At 37.4% G+C, this 24438-nt stretch overlaps 1 protein-coding gene across 7 annotated transcripts in view; it reads left to right on the top strand.

Moving 5' to 3' along the window:
- The window catches only part of LOC128258561 (protein alan shepard), a 131082-nt gene that overhangs the window by 10252 nt on the left and 96392 nt on the right, over positions 1-24438 (top strand). Inside the window, exons 1-2 of one of the 7 annotated variants that reach the window (XM_052990242.1) lie at positions 21468-21638; positions 21965-22252. The exons of 4 other annotated variants lie outside the window; for them this stretch is intronic. The gene's annotated coding sequence lies outside the window, so the exon portion shown is untranslated. Of the gene's footprint in view, positions 1-21467; positions 21639-21684; positions 22253-24438 lie in introns of those variants that run through there. 2 more of the 7 variants (XM_052990244.1, XM_052990241.1) reach the window with 2 other exon arrangements.

Here is a 24438-nt window from a genome sequence, read left to right as displayed (position 1 = left end):
CACGTGGCGTATGCGTGACATCGTCACATAGAAGGAGCGCCTATGAATATGCATTATTATTTCTATATGCGCCGGGGTCCAGTGAAGTGCGGCTAATTAGCAACTGACATACATTTGCAACTAACCCAAATTGTGGCTGGCGACGAGGTTAAGTGCGCTGCTTTAAGCCCGGAATTTTTAAGTCCCGCGGCAAATTGTGTGGAAAATCTTTTCAGAAAATATTTCGTACTCTTGCATACCAAATGAGATGAGTTTTTGTTTGGTCCTTGGTCCTTTTGGTAATTGTTATTGATGTGGAAATATGTGCGATTAGCCAAGCTCTCTGTCTTTTGGTCCGCTCGACCCTCGACAGGGCAAAAACTTTTCGGGCCCGAAACTAAAAAGTGAAAATTTTATGGCAGAGGAAAAAAGGGCAGAAAGCGACGCCATATTGGATAACATAAAATGGCGTTTATGATGGGCAAAGTTTCATCATTTGCAATTTGCTTTTGACATTCCTCCCGCCAACAGTGTGTTTAACTTTTCCAGCAAATTTAACATACACCATTTTGGTTTTATTTTTTTTTCGTTATCTCGTCCTTTTTTTTAATTTTTTCGTTTGTTGCAAACTGTTTTCATAAATGATTTTTACCCCCAAACTTAATGTGCCCCATATATGTTATATTTGTACTCTACATGAAGTTTTTAACTGATTCAATATTCCGCCTCTGTTAGCAGTTGCTCAGTTTAATGCCAGTGACTGAGCATTTAATTAATGTTTTTACGAACTGTGAAAAAACGATGAAAAAAGGTTGAAATTGTCCTTACTCGCATACGAGCTTAAAAAAAAATATAGAAAGAGACTGGTGAAAAAAGAAAACTCTACGAGCCAGAAGAGGAAGGCAAAAAGTTTTCCGGGTAATTCCATGAAATGGCATTTCATTCAATTCAATTTCATGCTCTGTAATTATTTTGTACAAAATGTTCGGGACTGTATACTCTGTTCGGTACAACGACAACTGTCGCAACAACTAATCAAGTTGAGTCAATGAAGCAAGGCTCTCTGCACAAAGGGGGCGTTTTGCGGAAAGGGAGGTTAAATGTCAAAGTTGAATATGTTTCGGGGGCCACAGCCAGGACCAGAAAATGTGAGGAAAATACTTCTCTCTGTGTGTGCAGTGTATTAAAAAAAATATATAGTTTAGATTTTGACAAGCAGAAAAAAGAATTTTTTCTTTGATGCCCAAATATCCAATTTACTTTAATTATTTACCGCCTTTGGTCTCTTTAACCGAGTTTATTAATCCATATAAATTTTAATTCACTTTGCATTCGTGATTGCAGGTGGTCCTGCATTTAAATGCAACACATCTAATTTACTTATCACTTATGCAGGCATACATTTTATGCCAAAATGAATTCCAAGCTGTGCAATTTCATCCAATCAATTTGCCCAATTTAAAATCAAATTGTGTAAATTTTAATCCAATTGAGGAAAGTTATGTATTTACCTTGGTTAACTTTTCGGCCATTATTTACTTTGTTAGCATGGAATAGGTCTTTCTGACAACAAATATACTTTGATGGAAAACGTTTTCTTTTCGTAAATTTTAAGTTGTAATTTTAAAGAGGATTACAAGTTCATAAATTTGAAAAAACATGAAATCTGTTTTGTTATTTAATTAATTTGACGTTCAATTTGCGTTCTTTACCAAATATGTAGAAATTTAGAAATTATAAATTTGTGTATAACGAATCTTCTTTGGAATGCTTACAGCAGACACTGGTGTTTGTAAATTCTTTGAGGTACAAAGTCCGTTTGTTAAGAAGTAATCATACAATTTTTCATGCTCCGTTCTAAAAATAGTCATTGGCCATAACAGGATAATATTTTTTGTTCCCCAAAAAATATAATCTAAGCACAAACTACATTTTTTGGATTTGAGCACACTACTAAATAAATCCTACAGCTGAGAAACTAGGAAAATTGAAGTCTTAAATAGATTTCCCAGGGTGTGTGCACTAACAATTCTTTGCCTTTGCTTTCATTTCACGCTTTATTTTTGGCATCAAGCAGCAGTAGCAGCCTTTTGAGATTCGTTACGCTACAACGCCTTCCAGATGCGCCTCGCTTCTTCGTCCTTAAAGCTATGCGGTGTTTGTGTGCTTGCGCCTGAGTGTGTATTTGTAGGCTGGTGCTGGTGTGTGTGTGTGTGTCTATATGTGTGTCCTGACACATGCTTGTGCTGCTGCCAGAGCCACTTGGCCAAAGTATTTTAACCTAAAATTTGTAAAAATAGCACATCAAGAGGCATTCTCGGGGCGCCTTCGTCTTCTGCTTCTTCTTCGGACTTCAAGTGGATGCTCTAGAGAAATGTACTCACACTCATACACACACACACAATACACACGCAAAGAGAAAACGGATGGGGTGTGTTAAATTTATCTACTATACCACAGTGCGTATGCTTGATGCTTTATTTATTTATTTAATTTGGCATGGCCAAGGGGATGATGAAATGAGAATAGTAGCACCACTGCATTGTCCATGGGTGCCCATTAGGTTTTTTTTTTCTTTTCGATGCATGGGAGCTTGTGGTACAAAAATATGTTAAGCAATTTGTCAACAGGATATCTCACACCCCTCCATTGCGTAATGAAATGTCATTAACATTAAAACAACTTTCAACACTTGATCTGCCTCTCGCCATCTCCCTCTCAATGTGTGTGCTGGGAAATCATGAAAAATAACACACAAAAACAGCTGAAGGCCAAAAAGATTTCTATGTATGTGCCATCATCATCAACTTTTGTCGCCTGACTTTTTCTCGATTTCGTTTTGTTAATGAAAAAAGTTGGTGCCTCTCTCCCTTTTCTGCTTTGAATTGTTTGATGAGCGAGAAAATATTTTCCGATTTTTTTCCCTTTTTGCCCTGACGACGCCTTTGACGTCTCGGCTTCATCAAGTTTTCATTAATTTATGACACGCCCTGGCCAACGCCACGCCCATCCTGCCACGCCTCCATTTCCCCGCCGATTTCATAATCAGTGTTCAGAATTTTTTTTTGGGTTCCTTGTCAAAAAGATTCCTTTTTTTTCCTCTCATTTTTGCTGGTTTCAATCAATGTTTTTATTAAAAAGTTTCTGTTTTTTGTTGCGCTCCTATGGGCCATAAACTTTGACATTTTGACTAATGTTCCGTCGCTTTGTTGTTGTATATATTCTGTTAGTAGGTAAATTTTATTGCTAATAATATATGTTGGATTATTGTAATGTTGTGGAATGTTGACAACTCTTTCAAAAATACCAAATAGGAGATACACAGCTAGTTAATTTTAAAATTAAATTTAATTTTGTTTAACTTTGGTAAGCATAGTGAATTTTAAACTAACAAGTTTATTAAGTGAAGGCTACTCCCCTAATATTAGTTTTCTTATTAAACCAGCCAAATAACTATATAAATAAATAAAGCTAAATCTGAATATTTACCTTTTCCCAACTTAAATTTAAGTATCGCTTTGATATTTCTTTCTATCCTTCCCATACTCAATACCTTCTCGCTTCTAAACAAATTGCAAGTTCGCAGCATCATTAGCTTTGTCCGAAAAATGTCACGTTCGGCACACGTGTGTGCGCAAAGCTGCATAATCCGGTTCCTTGTGTCGCCTAGCTTTCCCAAATCGATGTCGTCGTCCAACCATAACCACTGTTGGTGGTCGTCCTACCACCTCCATTTCGCCTTCTTTAAGCCCTCCGTAACCGCCTCCTTCACATGGCTATCTCTCGGTTCTGTTAACCAATCCAACCGCCAACGTAAACCGCTAAGTGCTTCCCTTTGTTGCGTTCCATTCTCGTGTGCTCGTTCCTGTTTTTACATTGTATTTTGTTACAGACCTTCGGGGCTAAACGGAAGTTTGCTATTATTACTTTTGGCGTTCAACAACACTGTAAGCCAGTGTTGCTAATAGTTAAAATCTAGTTCTATCTTGTTAAAGTGCAATCTAAAATAATATGCAACAACAGACAGAAATACAGAAAAATGTTAGATTCTTTAAAAAATTTACGAAAACCTTATTCTAATGTTCTTATTATTATTTAAAGATGTTAAATAGCTTGTGATAAAGCTGTATAATTTTTTTTAAATTCATTTTTAATCCAGTTGATTAAACGAACTAAAAATGGTTAGAACTAAAAATTATATCGAAATACATTTATAATAGAGATAGCGTTTTAGGAAGTTTGCCTTTTCTAATTTTTTACCCTAAATTAAATTTATAAAAGTTACAGCTACCGTAGTTTCACTGTACTCCCATCTTTTTCTGGAGAGTAACGTGCTGACGACTTTCGCATGAAACGTGCTCCGCATAAATCGTTTTCGACTTGAAAAGAGGGGAAAAATAAGGAGACTATTAGGGGTTGTGTGAGAAGTGGGATTCCCCGCTTATGTGCGATATATAGTATATGTTTTGACCCTCGCTTCGAGCACTACAGTATGCTCATTATTTTCCCAGTTGCCCTCTGATTTTCTTGCCACACGATGGCAGTTACTTAGCTTATTGCTGAGTTGCATTACAAAGATTTCTTTGTAAGAGATATGATTTAGTGATATCGTGCGGTTGCCCTCACATCACATTCTATAGTGCTGTTCTTGATTTGCGTTGGGAGTCTTAAATGTATGAGAATGTCGTAGACTTGAACTTATTAAATCTTTTTGAAATGGAAGTCAAAAGAATTGACTTTTTTTTTTGTGTAATTGTTGTTACTTTATAATTTATCCAAATTTAAAGTTTTTCGTTTTAAATGGGTTTGTAAAATCCCTTCTTTTATTTTTCCACTTCTTAAAACTGAACATTGCTTTTAGGGAAACAAACTAAAGTTGCTTTCCATTCGAATCCAACCGAGTGAAGCCAATGGCATTTGGGAATGTCAAACTTCAGGACCAAATATATCGTGTCTGTGTCATAATCAGGATGCAGTCAGTCACATAGCAACCCCGACTGCTGTATCTCCTTCGTAACCCCCGTTTATTTGACATGCACTTAGCGATTGGCGAGAGTGGAGTTAGTCGGAGTGGATTTTAACCCGAATCCTGATGTCCCCCATCCTCATCCACATCCTCGTGTGTATGTAGCTTCTTCGAGGAATGCGAAATGTATTATTAACTCTCGGCAACGTGTTTGACACATCCATTGATATGCACATTTGTGACTTTTCGCACTGCATTGACTGTCAATGTGAATGCAACGCACACATAGATAAAAGCCAGTGGAAGATGTGGCATGCAGAGAGAAGGGCAGCGTTACAGCTGCGGGCTGGCACATTCGATAGTGTTGTAAAATGCATAAAAAAGTGCTTAGCATATTAAAAACAGCCAAAATGTGCAGCTGGGTCGGCAAGTCTTTGGGGAATACGTGCCCAGTAAAACCGAATGACATGCAGTGGGTGAGTGGTGGAGTGGGAAAATCCCCACGAATGCACGCGCCCATTATCTACAATGCTATTTTTGTGCAAAAAATAAAACATTAAATACAAAGAATGTGCGCTAAAGAACTCAGATCTTTTTGTATTTAAAACTTGGTGAAATTTAATTTTTCAGCATGCCAATTAATAAATTTAAAATATATTGCCAAAAATAATACTTTCAAAATTAATTTATATTATTGTATTAAAGGGATACAAAAAACCAATTGAATTAACTAAACAGGCAAAAGTAAAGTAATTATTTTCTGCATTAAAATTGCTTCTAAAATTGATAATATTCTAGAAGAGTATAACAACTTTCGCATAGCGAAGTAGCTGCCACATGTCTTTACATTTTCTAAAAATTTTCAACATTTTTGCAACATCTCTGATTTATTCGAGTGGTGCACCCACGAAAGATCACCCACAAACATGGCTGCAGCCTAATGCATATGCAGCATTTTGCATACGTTTCTAATAATTCATCGTCGTGTTTTGCTGCTCCTTCAAGCCTCCCCCTTTTCGCCTCCTTTACTATCTTCTCTTTATCTCAATTTTTTTCCAGAAGAAGCTTCTTCTTCAGGGCCGTGTGTAAAGTTTTTTTGGCGCAACTTTTGCTGCCTCAGCTCTCTGCCACTACCAATTTTTGCATATCTCTGTTTGTGCAGCTTTGAACCTTAACCTCTTGCCACTCCTCCCTTCTTTTATCTCCACCCCTTCACACGTCTTAGTGTGTGTGAGTTCTTTTTTTTTTGTCTACATTTTGGAAAATTGGAAAATAGTTTTTCCGTCTTTTTAGCTATTTTCTGTTTTCGTTTCTTTTTCCATTCTTTTTATCGACTTATTGTGTTTGACGGAAATGTGCTTTGTCTGTCTGTGCACATTGCTGCCACGCCCACATTTATCGACGAGGGGGCGGAATAAAGGGCGAGTTACAATGACAATGGCAAAAAGGGTCCGTTGGCATTGGTAGATATGTTGCAAGTTGTGATATGTAAATAGAAAGTTCGGGGGACTTACGGGGGTTGAAAAGAGTTGTAAGTTTGTCACATTTAAGTCTCTTGAAAAATCTTTGGAGAAGTTCGATAATGTAATAATTTTGGCCTGAGTCTCTCGTTTTTCAAAGAAAGATAAGAGCTCTTCTGGAAAATGTCAAAAAAAAAATAGTAAAAACAAAAACAATAATATAAAAATGATTTTAGTTTCTTTGGTATATTTTGCTGAAGAAAAAGTAATTTCAAAAATAATTTTGCACTTAAGGCATCTATATTTGCCACAAGTGCTTATTCCGTGTCTTGCTCTTCACTCTTGTCACATAACTTGGATGTAGCTCCTCTCACTATTTTTCCTGGCAGTCGCCCGCAATTTCTTTATTTCATTTTGTACATCTCATAATTCTCCAGATGCAGTTGCCGCTGCAGCTGCTTCCTCTCGGAATAGTTTGAATGGCTAACTCCTTTCTGAGGCTGCATCATCTGGTCACATTTCATATTCGACATTCCCTGACTCTGAGCTCTGAGGCTCGTTTCCTGTCTCGACGACGACCCTCCTCTCGTCCTGCGAACTGAACGCAGCCTTAAGTAGTTTTTTCCTCAGTGGCATTTCCCATTGGCATTTCCCACTCGAACTTTCGGCTTTGCCGGTTGCTGAGGAAAGCGGACGACTATTGATGGCTGTGGAGATGTCAGCTACTTTGGCAGCTGGCTTACCCTTCGATTTCCCCTCGCCCCACTTAAAAAGTATTTACGTTAAATTGAACTTTTGTGTTTGAATTTTCGTGCGGCCAACTTCACATTGCGGCTTGTCCTGTCTGAGTTGACTGCACATTATCCGAACCATCCAGAGTGTCGACATTTTGTCCGACGACGCTAAGCTATTTTTATTAGAATTCCCTTACCAGCAAAAAAAAAAAGAGGCGAGATTGCCGAAAGACTTTCAGAGTCTGTCTGTCGTGGCAATTTTCGGTTGCTTCTTGCGGCCCAGAAATTTCATTGGAATAATTAAAAATTATAAATGTGCATGCAACGGAGGCTACGAGCTGACCGCATTCCAAGCCAAATTAAAAGCCAAAAATTGCACTCGAGAACCATCAAGAATGCCGAAAATGCTTTTCACTAACGCCCTTCTTCTTTTTTTGACTGTCGCTTCAGTTGCTTTTAATTTGCCCAAAAATACTTAGAAAATGGAACAGAAATAAAATCTACATAAATGTTGCTTGCCACCTTCCCCAACTTTTTGTATTTTTGGTTGGTAATTCGTCTTTTTTGTTTCTTCTTAAACTTAACTTCAACTCAAGGATTTAAGAATTATCTAGTGATAAAAAAAATTTGTATTTAAAATTATAGAAAGAACTAAATATTTGACAAACAATTAATACTAATATAACATATTTATTATTTTTGTTTTGCCAAAGACAATATGTTCTAGAAAATTATCCTAAAATTAAAGTCGTATATATTCGATAAAATTTTAAAACAATTAAAGAACAAATTATAAAAAAACAACACCTTACATTTAACCGTGTTTTATAAATTTAGTCTCTGTGGACTTCAAAGTTAAAAGATTTCTTAAGACTTACCCTAAAATCGTTTATAGAGGATACGAGTACTCTACGAAATGCTTAATTTGTAAATGTTTTTTAAGAGTATGAACTTTCCTGGTACACACTTCAGATAATATCCATTGCGTAAATTTGTTATACAGAGCGTATGCTTAGTGTGGAACAGCGAAAAAGCTAAACACCAGCTGAGTAGAATCAGAAAAGCCGAGTAAAGAAGTGCAAGCAGATAACATATGAGTCATAAGTAGATAGATGAGTGGTCGCTGCTCAGCTCTGTTCCGCCTTTCCCCTTTTCCAGCTTTCCTGCTTTTCCTGCTGCTACTACTGCTTTTCTGCTAATGCAGCTTGTGATGATGCTGTGTTTAGGAAGAGCCTGCAACTCTAGAGAGTGAAAAATCCAAAGCCGGAAATGAAAAGTGGCATGTGTGAGTGCTCTGCAGTGTTGGTGGTGGTTGGGGCGGAAGGCGGGGTGGGCGTCGGTTTTGAAAGGGGACATTGGGAGGATTATAGGACGAATGGGCGAATGTGGGTGTGGCCATTTTGCAAAAGCGCAGCTGTAGCAACACTTTATCTCCCGGCAAATGTGTGTGCGTGTTTGTCTATGTAATGAGGGCAATTTAAGGGCACTTGAAGCAATTCAATTCTCACACACACTCACACTAACACTCAAACTCAACTGTCCTTCTGTCTACGTGTGATGTGAAGGGGTTGGGGTGCGGTGTCAAGGAGAGGCGGGAAGGCTGTGGAATGGAAAAACAGACGTGGCAAGTTTTTAGTGTTATTAATATGCATGCAATGCATATGCTCAACGACCGCCATTCTCCTCTTCCAGCACGTGTATGTGTGCGTGTCTGTGAGTGCCTGCCGCCATTTTGCTTGATGCCGCCATTGCAGCAGCCTTTAACCCCTGTTTCCCCTTCCGTCCCGTGTCCTTTTTTGGGGGCAGCAGCTGCATCGAGTGCTCCGCTAGTAATATTAAGTGTCCTCCCGCCTTCTACTGCATAACGAACTACGGGGCAGGGGTTATTAACCCATAACTGGAATACATGTGCTTAATTTTTTTTAAGACCCCCCTCGCTGAATGGAAGACGAAAGGCGACTGCCGGCAGTGCACGGGAAATTTCCAAGGATAAGACGCATTAATGGATTATTTGAGAGATTGTTTCATTTCTATTTTCATCTTTTTGCAATTGTTTTCGTTAGTTTTTGCCCATGTGTTCAGCTGTGCCCGGTATTGTGTTGTTCTGCATTGTTTTTATTGTTGCCTAAATTATGCAGATGAGCTTAAGGAAAAGCTTTTAAGAGAGTTAAAGTTGCGGTAATGCCGAAAATTTGTTTGCTGCTTAAGAGGATTGGAAAGTTTACATACATTAATTTAAATCGGTTTGAGTTTTGTTATTGCGAATTGTAAATATTTAAGAATTTCTCTTAAACGAAAATTGTAAGGAAATGTACATTAAAGCTTATACAAAATTAAAAAAAAAACAAATGCCAAGGATTTTTAAGAAAAATGTTTGTGAAAAATTTTTACTTGGGATCATAAAAAGTACTTAGACCTTCTGATTCCATAAGGGTAACATTCCAGATACAACATTTTTTAGTAGGCCAAAGCCGTTTCAGTTTAAGCAATTAATGGCCATAGTAAGAAAGTCTTTAAATGTATTTCTTTAACAGACAAAAAAAAAATTTCAAGGATACAAAGAAAACCATTTTGCTGTCGTACATTTTCTAGGATGTGAAAGCGGCGGGGGAAATGAAAAATGAAATGAGACTTGAGGTGTAGCAAAAATTCATACCGTTTATAACACGTCAAGCAAATACAATTAAAAATTATGCTACCAGACGACGGCTTCTAGACATGTGTGTGTTAGTGTTTGGGGTCCTTTATTTATTTGTGTGTGCGTATTCTTTTGAACGAATGAGGCTGTCTATGTGTGTTGCCTGAAAATGCGAGGGGCTTCTACTCAAAGTAATTTACACTAAATTACATGCGAGCAAGCAAAATGAGAAAAGCCTACAAAGCTTTCGCTTATGTGAGTGTACTTTTGTGCTTGTGTGTGCTTTCTTTAGTGTGTGTGCGTGTCACAGAGGGGCAACGGAAACGAAAATAATGAAGCGCGCTTTTGTGCGCACATAAGCAAAGCCAAACAAAAAACCCAAGGAGACAAGGAAAATTGAGTGGGGTACCTTAAACGAGTAGAGGGCGTATAAAAAGAAGAGCCGGCGTAATTGTGCGTTGTGTCAAGTTAAAAAAATCGTATACATATATATTTATATTTGTCATTCCTGGGGTTTTGTTCTAACCCTTTTCGTTTTCCCTTCCATTTTCGCCATTTTGTGCACGTTTTGTAAATTTACATTTCATTCAAATAAGCGCCAGCGCAAAAAAAACATGCTTATGGAGCAAATCCACTTCCTCCGCCTTTCAAGTAAATTTTCCCTATAGTTGTTAATGAAATGTATACAAAGTAAATTAATGCAGGAGCACAAATGAATCCCGCAAAAGTTTTCCTTTACCTTAAAGGAAAACAAATTAAACAAACCCAGAAAAGGTTCATAAGTTCAATGTTGATTTAATTGATCACCCACCTTTTTTTACAATTGTTTTTTTTGTGGAATCATTAACCGTTAACCGCTGACCTTTCACAGCCGAAAAGCTAATAGCATTACAATCCCGACCTGAATTTCACTTCCTTTACCTGCTGAAAGCTGCTTAACTTCAAGAGCCGCGGTTTTGATTGGTTGCTCTTTTATTGCCCAGTTTTTTTCCTGTTCATTTTACCTTTGTTTTCGTTTTCATTTATTTTCATCTCGTTGACAATGGTACTCGGTGTCTTGCGCTCTCGATTTTGTCAAGCCGATTTGCGTCCCAGACTTTGGGTCTTTTTAAATAATCATTAATTTTTAATGCCCAATGACGATTTAATATTGAACATCCGGCGATGTTTATCAGGCGAGTGAGCATACATATAGGCGGATATATTATATGTAAACCAATTTGTATTTGCATTTTATATTTTACGATTTCATTTCTTTTTTTTCGGGTTTTGGCCTCATCAATTGCAGCTGCTGTCTGTTTGTGATGAACAAATTTCTGAATTATTAAATCGGCATCAAATTTGGTTGACTTTATTGCTTTGTTGTTGACTCGATTTCAGCCCTCTTCGCTTTTTCACGGCCACTTTTCCCACTGTTTTCGTGCTGTAAATAATTTCTGTCGTTTTCGCTGGAATTTTTCACTTGACTCCTCGCACTTTGCTGCAATCTGCTGATGATGGATCCTTATGCATTATACATGCTCCTCTGACTGATAGAAAATTCTCGGTAAATTTATGTATTTGTCATGAGTTCTGCAAAGATGAGGAACTGAGTTGACAGTTGAGCTGGGTAGCTGTGTTTCGAAGGTATTAATTATGGCCGCAAGCTATTTTATATTTTATATTCTTATTCTTTTAAGGTTTTTCTGATTTTAAAACTGCAAAGTTTTTAAATCGACCCTTATATTTTATAAATTTTAAGTCCAAAAGGTATGCAACGTAAAAACGTACAAAGGGCCGGTCCTCATTTCTGTAGTTTGCTCAATCGATTAGTTTTTGAATAGATTTTCTTTCTATAGGTACAAAAGTTTTTACCACCTCCACCTCATCGATATCTGTCAAAAGTTGTTGGCCTTAACTTTTGTTGATCTACGAATTGTGTGTAAGATTCAAGAATTTTATGTACCTCAACTTTATGCAAACAGACCGAAGGAAGGGCGTCAGCTTGAGGGCATGTCAATAATAATTGCAGTAGTGCAGGGCCAAGCCCCCTTGCCCCTTACCAGCCTTTAGCCAGATTTGTCAGGCTAACCTGACCAACTCATGCATTATCCTTGGGTTTTGCTATTCAAATATTGTTAGCTTAACCGAGTTGTCAATTCCGAGCCAATGCATTTGCCTTTGCCTTTGCCTTGCTATATATTTTTTGTTCCCCCAACACGAAAGACAAACAGCAGTTGCCCCTACATCCCCGCACATCCGAACAGTGTGTGTAATTTCAAATTTTTTTTTTCCTCTTTGTACTTTAACAATGTTTGTAGAGAAGTGATGGGTTGGGGCGTTCTGATTTGGTTTCTATTCTGCTTGAATCTTTCCTGCCTGCTCGTTGTCTGTTTGTTGTAACCTGGTCACACAAAGTAAAACCAGCAAAAAGAGAAAGAACCAGAACAAACAGTCATTCGATTGAATAATTTCAGGAGGGGGGAATCGAGGAAGCGGGTACGAGAGACATCCTGCACATCATCATCATCAAAGTGCAAGAAGTGCATAAACTTTGGCTAAAGTTTTTATGTCATTTGCGATAAGGTGTAGACAGCAGTAAAAAGAGAAGAATAGAAAAAAGGGATGTTATCCCGAACTAGAGACTATCGTCTGTCAATAACATTAAAACTTGATGAGTTTGTCTCCCAACCTGATTATAAATGGGTGTGATAATCACGCCCACATTCAAAACACCTGGTCATTTCGCACCCATCCTGTCCATTGTGTAGCGGAAACATTTGCAGCCACATCCTGACTGCCTTTGTGACTCCTTTTATCAGCACTTCCGTCATTTGCTGGCAATACCTCTCAGTCCCCATCAGCTTTGTTGATTTTTCTCCATGTGTCGCAAAGAGTTCCCAGCTTCACTTGGTCAGACAACGATGTGTCAATATCAGCAGGAGGCTAATGGAATTGAAATTGAAATGGAAATTGTCGAGGGGACTTTACAAATATTTATATGAAACTGCAATTGTTATCGCCTTTCTGGTGGTTAGTCTGTGGGATATGCTTAAATGATTTAACGGTGCTCTAAACTTTCAGCAAATTCTGTGTGACGTCTTTTGTTTTTTTTTTTTTGTTTTTTTTTTTTCTGTGTAATGTTACGATTAAAAGAGTTGTTTTTAAAAATATATTATTTTAAATATATAAATAAATTTTTTAACACCAAAACGAGCTATAATTTTATAAAATTATTTTTTTTATTGTTTAATCACACTTACAATTGTAAATAAAAAAAACAGGATCCACAAATATTTAAATTCTTATCGAGTTTCGTTCCAATTAAATCTAACATATTTTTATTGCCACTCAAAGAAAATTATATTGATTGCAGTGATGTTCCCCCCTCTTCTTTACTTTATTAAGGAAAATAACCACCTTTGAGGAGAATAAATTGGTTTGACATTTGAATATTTCCGTGAATTTCTGTTTTCTGCTCATGTTCAAAGAACCCGGTTCGATGAAAAGCCATAGCATACTTTTGGGCTTGGTCACATCAATTAAAACGGATTTTCCAACTCTAATTTTCAAGAAGTTTTCCCCCTCTGGTATTTTTTTATTAAAAAAAGTTGGTAACAAGCTAAAAAGGAGAATTTCTCAGGATAAGTTCAACCCTCTCCCCAAGCTCGTAAAATGCCCAATGTCGAAGAAACTGGGCGCCAGTCAAGTCATAAAACTGCCTGCCTCTATATGTATACATGTATGTATTCGTATCTGTATTTGCTTCTCTCTACAAACTGTATATCTTTTTGCGGCTGTTGCTGTGCTTGGCATTCAGTTGTTGAGTTATATGCCAATTGGCAGTTGCTTTCCATTTGGCCACATAAACTTTGCTGCTTTCCATACGCTCTTCATAAAGCCCTCAACCAAATCCTTTTCTCGTCCTGGAAAAATATGTAACCAGATGGGCTCACTGTTTCGTTTCTGGTCATGAAAGTTTAATGAATCCCAGCGTCTTGGATTTGGTTTTTTTTTTCCACCGCCACGCCTGTCGCTAGCATAAAAACTCTTGACAGGATATTCTTTTCCGTACTTTAAAAGTGCGCTCCCTGTGCGCTCTTTTAATGTCCTTACTTATGATGCAAAATTGTTGCTGATTCGTTTGATTTTTATTCTTTTTTTATGCGTAAATATCTTTCAACTTGCGGTTGGCACTTGAAGATACATTTTGACAGGGTGATGGATAATACTTCTTCTTAAAGTTGTCTTTATTTTATGGTGACATTTACAGTACCGGTAACGGAAAATACTCTCGTTTATATAATGGATAATTACTTGAGATTGTCATCAAACGATTTTTCTAAATTTATTATTAAAATAACTTTTTCGAACATGATTTTGCAATATTTTGTTGGTTTAAGCTGAACAAAAAACGTTATAGTTTTCAGAAATTTAGTTTTCTTCTTTTTTAACTTTCCCTTACTAAAATTTGTCTTTATTTTGTCTCTTTTTAGGTAAGTAAAACTGCATCTTAAAGCCCATTCAACGGATGAATTCAAAGCCCAGCTAGGTAAATTTTCTTTAAACAACAGTTTAAAGAAACTACAAGACAAAGAACTATTGTTGCCATAAATTTAAAATTTTTCTCATAACCTGAAAGAAAAACAATAATTTTCCAACCTGTCGGATGCACATTTAAGGCTTAAAATTTACTTTTACACTCCGGTTTCTGCTGCGGTTGCAGTCTCTACCAGTAAATTCACATTTGTTTGGGGCCATCGCTCCGTTTCGGCATAGCCATCGTCCTTCTCCGCATACCATGTCCAGGTACATTATCCATTAAACCAAACTGCCGGCCGCACATTTGTCAAGGCTAATTGCCAGGCCGAAGCCGAGGCATCCCATTGGAGCTGACACGCACCTTCTCTGTGGCCGAACACAACCAATGGCCAACAGTAACCGGAGAGGATGCGGATGCCCCAGAGTGCCTCACCAGCTTTTCGAATCCAACGACGACGGCTGGCTCAGCAGGATACTTACATATACACCGACAGACACGCATTCTGTCTCAATGGTATGTTTGGATTTTTAATGGCCAACACCAGAAGCTCGGGCTCTTAGATTTTTCGACAGAGATTTTCCGGTCCGGTAAAATGTCCTCATAATTTTTCCACCGCACACACAAGCACGCAGGGAATATCGATTGATGTTTGTTGAGATGGCCGTCCGTCGTCCTTCTTTTTCGATTGCCTGCATGTAATTTTATGTATTTTTAATGCAAGCCATGAAAATACATCAGGCCAGGTAACACTATACCTACCTAGCAGACCGCACTCGACGACATTAATCATGTTAAGGTTTCCTCTGCTGGTTTTTTGGGCCCGGAGCACCAAAAGATGTGTACATTCTCTAGCCTGGAGCCGATATCCATATATTAGTGCTTGAGGCGTGGCCCACACCTATCCAAACTAATAGTTTTGTTTTCTAAAGGTTTTCCAAAGCTGTATGTGTAGGTAAAAGGTTTTTACATGTAAAAGGGAAACCTTTTGTTTTTTTTTTAATAATGTTATTTAAGATTACTCAATAATTTCCATAATTAACTACTGACCCGAATTGAATTAACAATAAGTTATTTTTTGGAGGAACAAATTTAAATTTGTTATATAAATTATTTTGAATATCTGATCGTTTTAGTTTTAAGCTAGAGAACAGATTTGAAAAAAGTATTTTAATTTAAAGGTTTTAGTTAGGTTGAATTTTATGTCTAATTGTTGTGATTACAACACCACCATTTTATTGATTTAATTAAATCAATAAGAAGAGGTATGCGTGATGTGTTTATAAGTTATTATAATGTTTTTTAGTTGTACTTCAAACTATGAGCTTTTATATATTATTTTAATCAGTTTAAAATTAATGTAAAAATAGTCTCGTTTTTTTTGGGTGAATTGTTTTCCTACAGTGTCTAGACTGCACAACATTTTTCGGTTATGTTAAAAATGATTTTGCCATGTGATAAAACCATGGCTGCTAGTTAGATTTTTCCCTTAGCTTGTGGATAATTTTCAATAGCCACTTGCACTGACAGGCGGGGTGTAGCCCAACCCCTTTGTTCCTTTCTTTCTTATGATGCTGGTGCGGGCTCATGATTTAGATGCGTTGTCGCCATCGTTGCCTCTGCCTCAAACAACAATGTCACCATTTTGGGCTATTTGGTGTGCGGTCTTTTCCCTCATATCCTCAGCCTTCCACGTGCCCCTTCCTTTTCCCCGCCACCCCTCTGCGCCCACAGTAATGCCACCGAACATGAAAATTACAGAAAGGTGAAATTGCACGAAATGAGTTTATACCTTGGCTATGCGTAGCCAAACATATTTACATGTCCTCAGGTATGTGTACTCTATCCTCGTGCGTGAATGTGTATAGATTGGCGTGTGTGCAAGGATTCTTTACGTGCGTAATGATCGAAATGGTGCTTGGGGCAATACAGTGGTATGGGCCATAAAGGGGCTAAAATTTCAAAGTTCTAGTTCTGTTTATCTCTATTTCGGATGTATGATAACTTAAAACCAAGGCTTATAAATTTTAAAGAAAAAAACAAAAGTTTCAAAGCTGTTCACTAAAATTGAACAAAATTATTAATATTGATAAATCGCAGCTTCGTTTTGTTTACTTGCCTTTAATATATTTATTTATCATAGTAATAATAGGTTAAATTTGGTTTCATAAAATATTATGTTTTTTTAAATTTGCGTTTTTCAACGACATTTGTACCTTTAACTTCCTTTTAAAGGCAAGAACAATATCCTTATACATTTATCCTCGATTTTTAAAATTTTTTTTTTAACAAACTTTATAAGCCAGCTGCCATAAGAAATTTTGAAGTTTGTGCACCTAAACTTTGTTAAACTTTTTTGTCAGATACACGAATATTTTCCCACCTTTCCGGATGGCTCCCTGCGGACTAAGCCACTGGCTGACGGTTAAGAGCTCTACGGGAAAAAAGCGAGACCTCCTCCGGACGTAATAACAAAGCCTCTTGTGCGTGTATGTTAGTGTTACAGGCCACATATGTGCGTATCGCAGTGTAAGTGTGTAACCTTGATGATGGCACTATATGGGGGCGTGGGGTTGGAAGTGGGTGGCAAAAGTTGGTAGGGACTCTTGTGGAGGTTAGCTTATAAAACGCACCGTTTCGTTGGCTGTAGGCTACTTGTCAAGCGGTGGTTGGGGGGTGTCAGAGGGGCTTACGAAGAGTGCTACCAGGGGGTTACGAGGGTATACCAAAGATTTAGGATTGGAGACCAAGTGAAAAAGGGCCGTCAGTTTCAGCATATGCTTAGGGGTTTTTTGCATCCTCTCCATATGCGTAACTAAAATGGGGGCTCTTTACTGGTATTTCACCTAACTTTAGTGATTTGCACGATGTATGTATAGGTTATGTACTAAAAAAAAGTTCTTTAAAAAAAAATCTTTAAAGAAAAAGTAGAAACGGACATTGCCACACTGACCATAACATTTGCATGCCGATAAAGTCTTGAATTCATTCACAGGGTGAAACTAAAGTGCTCAAATATATGTTTTCCCCAATATAAGAACTTGAATTCAATCTTTTTACAAACTTTTATAATCATAATGCTTTGGGAAAAAGTCATTAAATCCTCAGACCCTTAAATTAAATAGTTAAGACAAAAATATACAAAATGTCAATATAACAGAAGAATAAAGTTTTCCGCTTTGTTGTAATACACCCAAAAAGTGGTTTTATTTTCTCACCGACCAAAGTGTCTGCTAACTTAAGAAAAGTATCGTTACCATCTGTCTGGGAATGATTGGCCCATCAAATTGCCTAAAAAAATCATAAAACTTAAACTGAAAAAGAAGAACAGCAACTATAAAAACTACCAAACAGACAAATCCAGATTTTTCAAAAGAGGCATTGAGAGGGAATAGAACTGGGAAGCTTTCGCCATGGTTGGCTAAGTCTTCCGATGTTCCTCTAGCAAAGCGCCTTCCACCCCCCGCCCACTGCTCACCTATCTGCCCCACTTTTCCCCCTCTCCGACCATGTGACTTTGTTGACTTGTCAAGCAACATTCCGTTTTAGTTTTGTTTCTTTTTGCCATGTTTTGCAGTCAGGTTTTAGCCATAAGATATAGACAAAAAAAAGCTAACCCATCTTTGGTCATTGGAGGATGCTTGGAACTCTGCCCCTCTCGCTCACTCTCTGTAGCCTCCTCACTCGCTCTTTGCGGGCCTTTAGCTTGCTTTACGGTACTTTTGTCAGTCGAACGGCCTTCGCTGGCATTTGGAAAAAAGCGGCAAAGCCAACTGCAAAAGTTGCTTGCCTTTGGCCTAACTCCCACGCTTCCGTCTCTTTTTGTCACTTTGTCCCTTCTCTTTCTACGGCTACCGATCTGCCTGCTGTGACGTATTACTGCAGATTATTCCCAGGATTTGTTTCACTTTTCCGAAAGGGTAGTGGTAATACTAAGCATTTGAGTTTCCTTTTTGGATTGCCTTATATTAACAACGTGCTTAGTTAAAGATTTTAATCCCTAAATTATTTTATACCAATTATATCGTCAAATGTTTATATAAATGGTTTTGCCATTAATAAATAACAAATGTTCTTATATAATTATTTATAAATTCTTGAGTGCAAAAATGCACAAAACGCGTTATGATCTCAATTATTTTATATCAAAAAGGCAACATATTAATTTCAATAAGACTTTACACAGCCGAATCCTTCTAAATTCGACCACAATCCTATAACAAGTTTTGTTGCCCAATAAGTAAGATTTATTAAAAAGCAAAACAAAACGACAGAAAATTCAAAACTAAAACCAAATTCAAATACCTGCCATACAAATAGTTGCAATGCAAGAGAATTCAAGCTTCGGATCCCCAAAAGCTACCATTTCCATTCCTATTTTTTGGTGATTACGTTTTATTGCTGTTATTGTTATTGTTTTTGCTGCTGATTTCTTGTTTGTTTTTTATGGTGTATTTATTTTATCTACTCGTTAGCAACATTTTTGTTTGGTTTCAGTTTCGTTGGAGCTTTTGTCCTCTGGCATTAGTTCTATTGTTCAAACTTTTTCAGCTTTTCCTATAAGACACCGACAGATACCATCCCCCTTGTTTCTTGCCTTCGTTTACACGCGCATTAATTTTTGCCTTCTTTTTTGTTAGTTGTGCAAAGACTTTTGGAAAAGTTTGCGGCTTTAAGTTGAGAGTTCTCGTCGGCATCCAAGTGATTTCCTTTTGCCGGCTGCTGCTGTTGACATGTGAAAATCTTTTTGAGAAGGAGATAGCGAGCTGGTTCCTTTTGGTGCCATTTTCATGGTTAATTAATAATGCACCAAGCTTGCCACACAAGCAACTTGCGACTGCAACTGCCAACAGAATTTTCGCCACCATCTCGAAGAAAGTTTTTCCGGTCTGCAATTAAACCGCAACTCTTGAAATGCCGACAAATTCCCTTTTGAACTCGCCAAAAGGAGAACTCGAAACTTTTCTCGATATGAGTGGAAGTCTTCCCATCTCTGTACAAGATTTTTATTGCCCCAAAACAAACATTTCTCGATTTAGTTCGCATACTTTTGGATGCCATTGTGGTTTTCTTAACAAGGGTGACTTTTGGCAAGTAGTTAATAATTGGCGATCTGGCCAAAAAGTTTCTCGGTCTTGCCTACAATAAAATTTGATTCTTTCAGTTGTAAATGAAGTTTGGGTTTCTTGGGGATAATCTTAATTTTCGCTGGGATTATATCATAAAGTTGTCACCTTTTGAAAATGGGGAGCTTACATGAACTAAGAATTATGTGGCAAAAGATGTTATATTTTAATGCGAATTTTATGGGAGTTGATTTATATTACCTATTTTATGTTGTTTAAAACGTTTTGAAATGAAATATAAAGGTAATAATGAAAAACACACATATTTCTTATTGCTTATTCCTTATTAATGTGTTATAAAATGTCTTACGAGAATTGTAAGAAAGTGGTAATAAATACATATACGATTTGGTTAATTTAATAAATTACATATTGATATCTTAAATTTAAAATTTTTAATATTCTTTTTACAGTTTTTACCTTACTTTATAAATCATTTAACTTGATCACAAGATATAACCCATATGTAAGTAATTATAGAAAATCTATTAGACCACATTATGCCAAAAATTACGTTAGCATGAAACGAACTAGATTAACGGATAGAACTTGGTTGAATTTCAAAGACGACAAAACCGAATAGGTTCTTCTAAGAATATAACAATATTCTTTGCTGAATTTTCCTGGGTCCCGTCTCCACAACAACAAAGTTGAGAGCAAAACAGAAAATGACTAACAGCAGTAGTTACAATAATAAATGCAGCAACAACAAAAGCCACGCTCCACAGAATAACAGACGCATTCTCAGCTGCAGTTGACGTCGAAGTCGACTGAGACAGCGGCAGTGGCAGTGGCAGCGACTGAGGAGCGGCCGGCAAAATATTTGCAACGAACCGGCAATAGAAAGAGACCGAAGAAACAGACAGAAAGAGACGGACAGCCGAAGAGACAGACAAAACAGAAGAGCGCAGTGCAACTTGCCCGTCAACTTTACACTGAGAAAAAAAAACCAACAATATATCTTCAAGATTTTAGGATCTATTAGTAATGATATACAGGCAAATATATCTGCTGAAATACACAAAGGATATCATTTTGGCAGAATAAGAGCTGCCTTATTCAAAAATGTAGTGAAACCCGGTTAAATTGGGTTCAAACTTTTGTCACCCATGAATCAAGACATGAATCAGCAAATACATTGTCATGGGATGAGATGTCGATTTAATTTTTTATATATATATTTATTCTAACTAACAATTTTTTATAGTCTTGATATGTTGGTTTTTTGTTTAATACATTTATTTTCAATTATTTATGCTTTTTATCAACATTTATTTTTGTCTGTGCACAACATCTGCTTTTGTCTAGCCAAGGAAAACCTGCTGGCATTCCTCCCCCTTTTGCTACTATTTCCCGTACCACTGCACCTTTGGCTCCACTGGAGTTGCATGCGAGAGAGCGCCAAACGATAACAGTAAAAAAAATCCGACAGATACAGGAACATAAGAATATAACGACTATAATATACCCGTTGTTCTATATTCCTATATCCTTTAAGGACAGTCGAAACAAGAAAAAATTTTAAAAATTGCAGCTTGGCAAAATCAAAAAAATTTTAAATGGTATTTTTATAAAACAATCGAGCAATTAGGTATAAATGAATCTTTAATTTATTTATAATATATTTAATGAAATATTATAACAGTGGGACTGCAAAATAAAAAGTTGTTGTGGATATTTTGGAAGCATTGTTTAAAATAATTTTTAAAGCTGGCTTGGAGTGGAACAGAGGTTCCTTTTCGTCTTCTTTAATTCGATTCTGGTTTTTGGACTATTATTTGTCTATTTTATTCGTGGAAGTAAAAAGGATCTAAAATGTTAATTTAACAACACAGTTAATTGGAAAATAGGAGTCATGATACCCTTGATACCCCCGAGTACTGGGTAATAAAAGCCTAAGTCTCGACTCATATGCAACGCCCGCAGCAGTGGTGGCATCGCTGCCAAGAGAGCGACTGCGACGCCGGCAGAGACTTCAGATTCAGAGTCTAGAGCCCGGCACGTTCGGCAATTAGTTGAACTTCGTTGCTCGGGTCGACGAGACGAAAACGAATCGAAACTGGAGATATCCCCCAAAAAACAAAAAGCAGCCAACATAAAAAAAAAACCAACAACAACAAACTTCAACGGGCGCGCTAAAAAGACACAACTTTTTCCAGTGCAATATCAAAACAATTTGTTAAAAACAAATTTTACAACAGTGAAGAGATAGAGAGGTGAATTGAACATTAGCAACTCTGAACATTGATATTAATGCAGCCTCAGAAACAACAACAACGGCAGCAATAACAACTGGTAACCGGCGTGTCTGGCTCAATACTCTACACTTTCCCATTCCCACCAGTGCTTTCAGCCCAAACAACCCCCCTTTGACGACGCCCCTGCTGCTCTGCCAGCGTCGGCGTCGACGCCAGCGTCTCCGACAAATTTATCGATTTTTTCAGCCGCCACAGTTGTTTGTACTTGCGTCGTGTTGTTGCTTTTTGCTCCGCTGTTTCCCATTTTCCGGCTTCTCTTTAACGTTTAAACATTTGAAATATAGTGTAATTACATCGAAAGAAATCGAAATTGTCGATTAAATAATAAGGAATAAAAAGCTTCCTTTTGTTTGAAAGTTTCGGTTGTGTTTCGTGTGATTCTGTGTGTGTGTGTCTGCACTTGTCTGCCAGGCTTGCCACCTTTTCGCAAAATAAAAAATTAAGGAAAGCACGCCAAAAGCAAGCAGAACATTTTTGGTGGCCACTCCCCAACAACATATACCAGCAAAAATAACAACAACAAGTTGACTTAACGCTCTGCAAATAAAAAACGAAAGTAAAAGTAAGCAAAGGTAAATATTTTGGGAAAAGGAATGCCAAATTTGTAACCGAAAGTAAAAGGTTATTAAGCGATAAGAAAATAAGACAAATGATATAGGAAGTTGCGAACAATGAATACAATAAGAAAAACTGTTTTCTAAATAACTGAGTTTAGTTCTTTGCGATTATTCGTTGGCTCTTGTTGTATATTTTTTTCTTAAATGCGTGATCCCTTAAACTTCTTGACATTGGGTTACATTTCATTCTTTTTGAAGACCAGTTGATTGAAATTATTCTCAAGTATTAGTATGGTCATACATCCTTAAGAAAAAGTAGCGTGGGGATTTAATTGTATTTCATATTTGAAATTTCTGTAGCCCAAATAAATATTTATGGATTTAATATAGCAAATAATATTTTTTTCTGCCGTTTAGAGAACTAAAATTTTAGAAACGAAATCAATAACCACGGAGATCACAATTTTCCGACTGCAGAATCACTGCAACAGTTTGAGGACGTGCCAACACCAACGCGACACCCCCTCCACCCTTCTATTTCCACCACCCTTCCCATCTCCCATCATCATTATCGCCGCTGTCAGCGTCATCGTCATTCGCCTACTCTCTGCCTTGGCATGTCAGCGTCTTTTTAGCGAGGGCGTTGTGGGCGTGGCCAGGGGCGGAGGCGAGGGGGAGCTGGGGACTCTTTTTGGGGCTTGCCAGGAAGTTGCGCTAATTTTGAGCGGAAGTTTATTGCCTGCTTCATAATTTGTCTGTCGCTGCTGCTGCTTGTGCTGATTTACCCCCTCACCCCCTTGCTTTTATCACTTTTGCCGCTGCTGCTGCTCTGGGTGCTTCTATTTTGATGGCAATTACTGTACGCGGAGAAAGCGTTCTGGCTAAAATTAAATTCTGCCTGCCTAATCCCATTAAAAATCTCGTGAATTGCGCTAATCAAGTTGTTAATTTACTGTTTGCTAAATTTTTAATTGAATTATGAATAAATGAAATTTCATTACTAGTTCTCCTTGATGACTTTTTCTCCCTCTTACTTCATCTTCGCTGTTTGTCTTTGTCAAGTTGGTTAATTAAAATAAATTACACGTTGAAAACTCTACAAAAACCACTTCTCTGTGTAAAATTGGCGCAAATGGTAGGAAGTTGTGGCAGGGAGTTGAAATAGTTAACTAGCTGAAGTTGGGAAAATTTTTGCCTAACGAATGCTGGAAGTAAGTTGGTCACAGGGAAATGGAAAAGACTGCTGCTGATGAGTAGACAAAGGCAACGACCGCAAAAATAATTCCAAAATTTCTGATGCACAAACGAAGGCATATAAGCGAATGTTGTTATCTTTAAAATGTGTAAACAAAATGTAAATTAGGTACTTTAATATTTAACTTAAGCCATTTTGCTTTAAGATTTTTTGAATTTTCATTTTGAACGCAATCGAACATTCGCAAAGGCGTGTAATCAAGTGTAATTGACATGCCAGTCCTAGAAAAGTGTGGCGAATCCTAGAGTCCATACCCTACTGTTTCTATCTTAACATATTTTACTTGCAAACGTTTATGCTTTTGTCTACTCTTTCTAGCTATTGCCTTTATGGTATTGTCTTACTGTATCCTACTGCTTATTTTAAGTTCACTATTACATTATATCGAACCCACTGTCCCTATCTACTTTCCTGCTAATAAGCAAACTCATACGCCCCGTGTTGCACTGACAACGTTAAACCTTAGTCGTCTGCAATTTCGATGACTTCGGCAACAACTTTTAGTCGCCTATACGCTTGGATGGACTGACTTGTCTATAGGAATAGCAAAAATCGCAGATAAAGCAACACAAAGTTGTTGCCGTTGATACAACAGTCTGCAACATTCTGCAGATTGCTAATGGCCATTGTTAGGGAATCTTGTTTTGCGGCGGGTATAGATGGCAGAGACCAAAGAGAACTTGCTCAAGCAAAAGTGAAGCAACAGAGTGACAGAGAAAGACAGAGCCAGAAAGAGATAGAGATAGAGACTATAGAGCATTCATAGCGAATTCCTATATCTCGGTTCAAAATCCAGCTTCAATGTTGTTGAACCGTTAGAAACGTCTTTGCTTCGCGTCATTGGAAGATGTTCTGCCCCCCAATTTCTCCCCGTTCGTAACTAGTTTTTTCTCCTCCTTCCCCTCTTAATTTTCACTTTTCTGCAAAGCTTTTTTCCTGTTTTTTT

The sequence above is a fragment of the Drosophila gunungcola genome, assembly GCF_025200985.1.
Source record: "Drosophila gunungcola strain Sukarami chromosome 3L unlocalized genomic scaffold, Dgunungcola_SK_2 000003F, whole genome shotgun sequence".
Classification (NCBI taxonomy): domain Eukaryota; kingdom Metazoa; phylum Arthropoda; class Insecta; order Diptera; family Drosophilidae; genus Drosophila; species Drosophila gunungcola.
The sequence above is the reverse complement of the archived record's forward strand: the minus strand, read 5'-3'. Positions and strand labels throughout refer to the sequence as shown.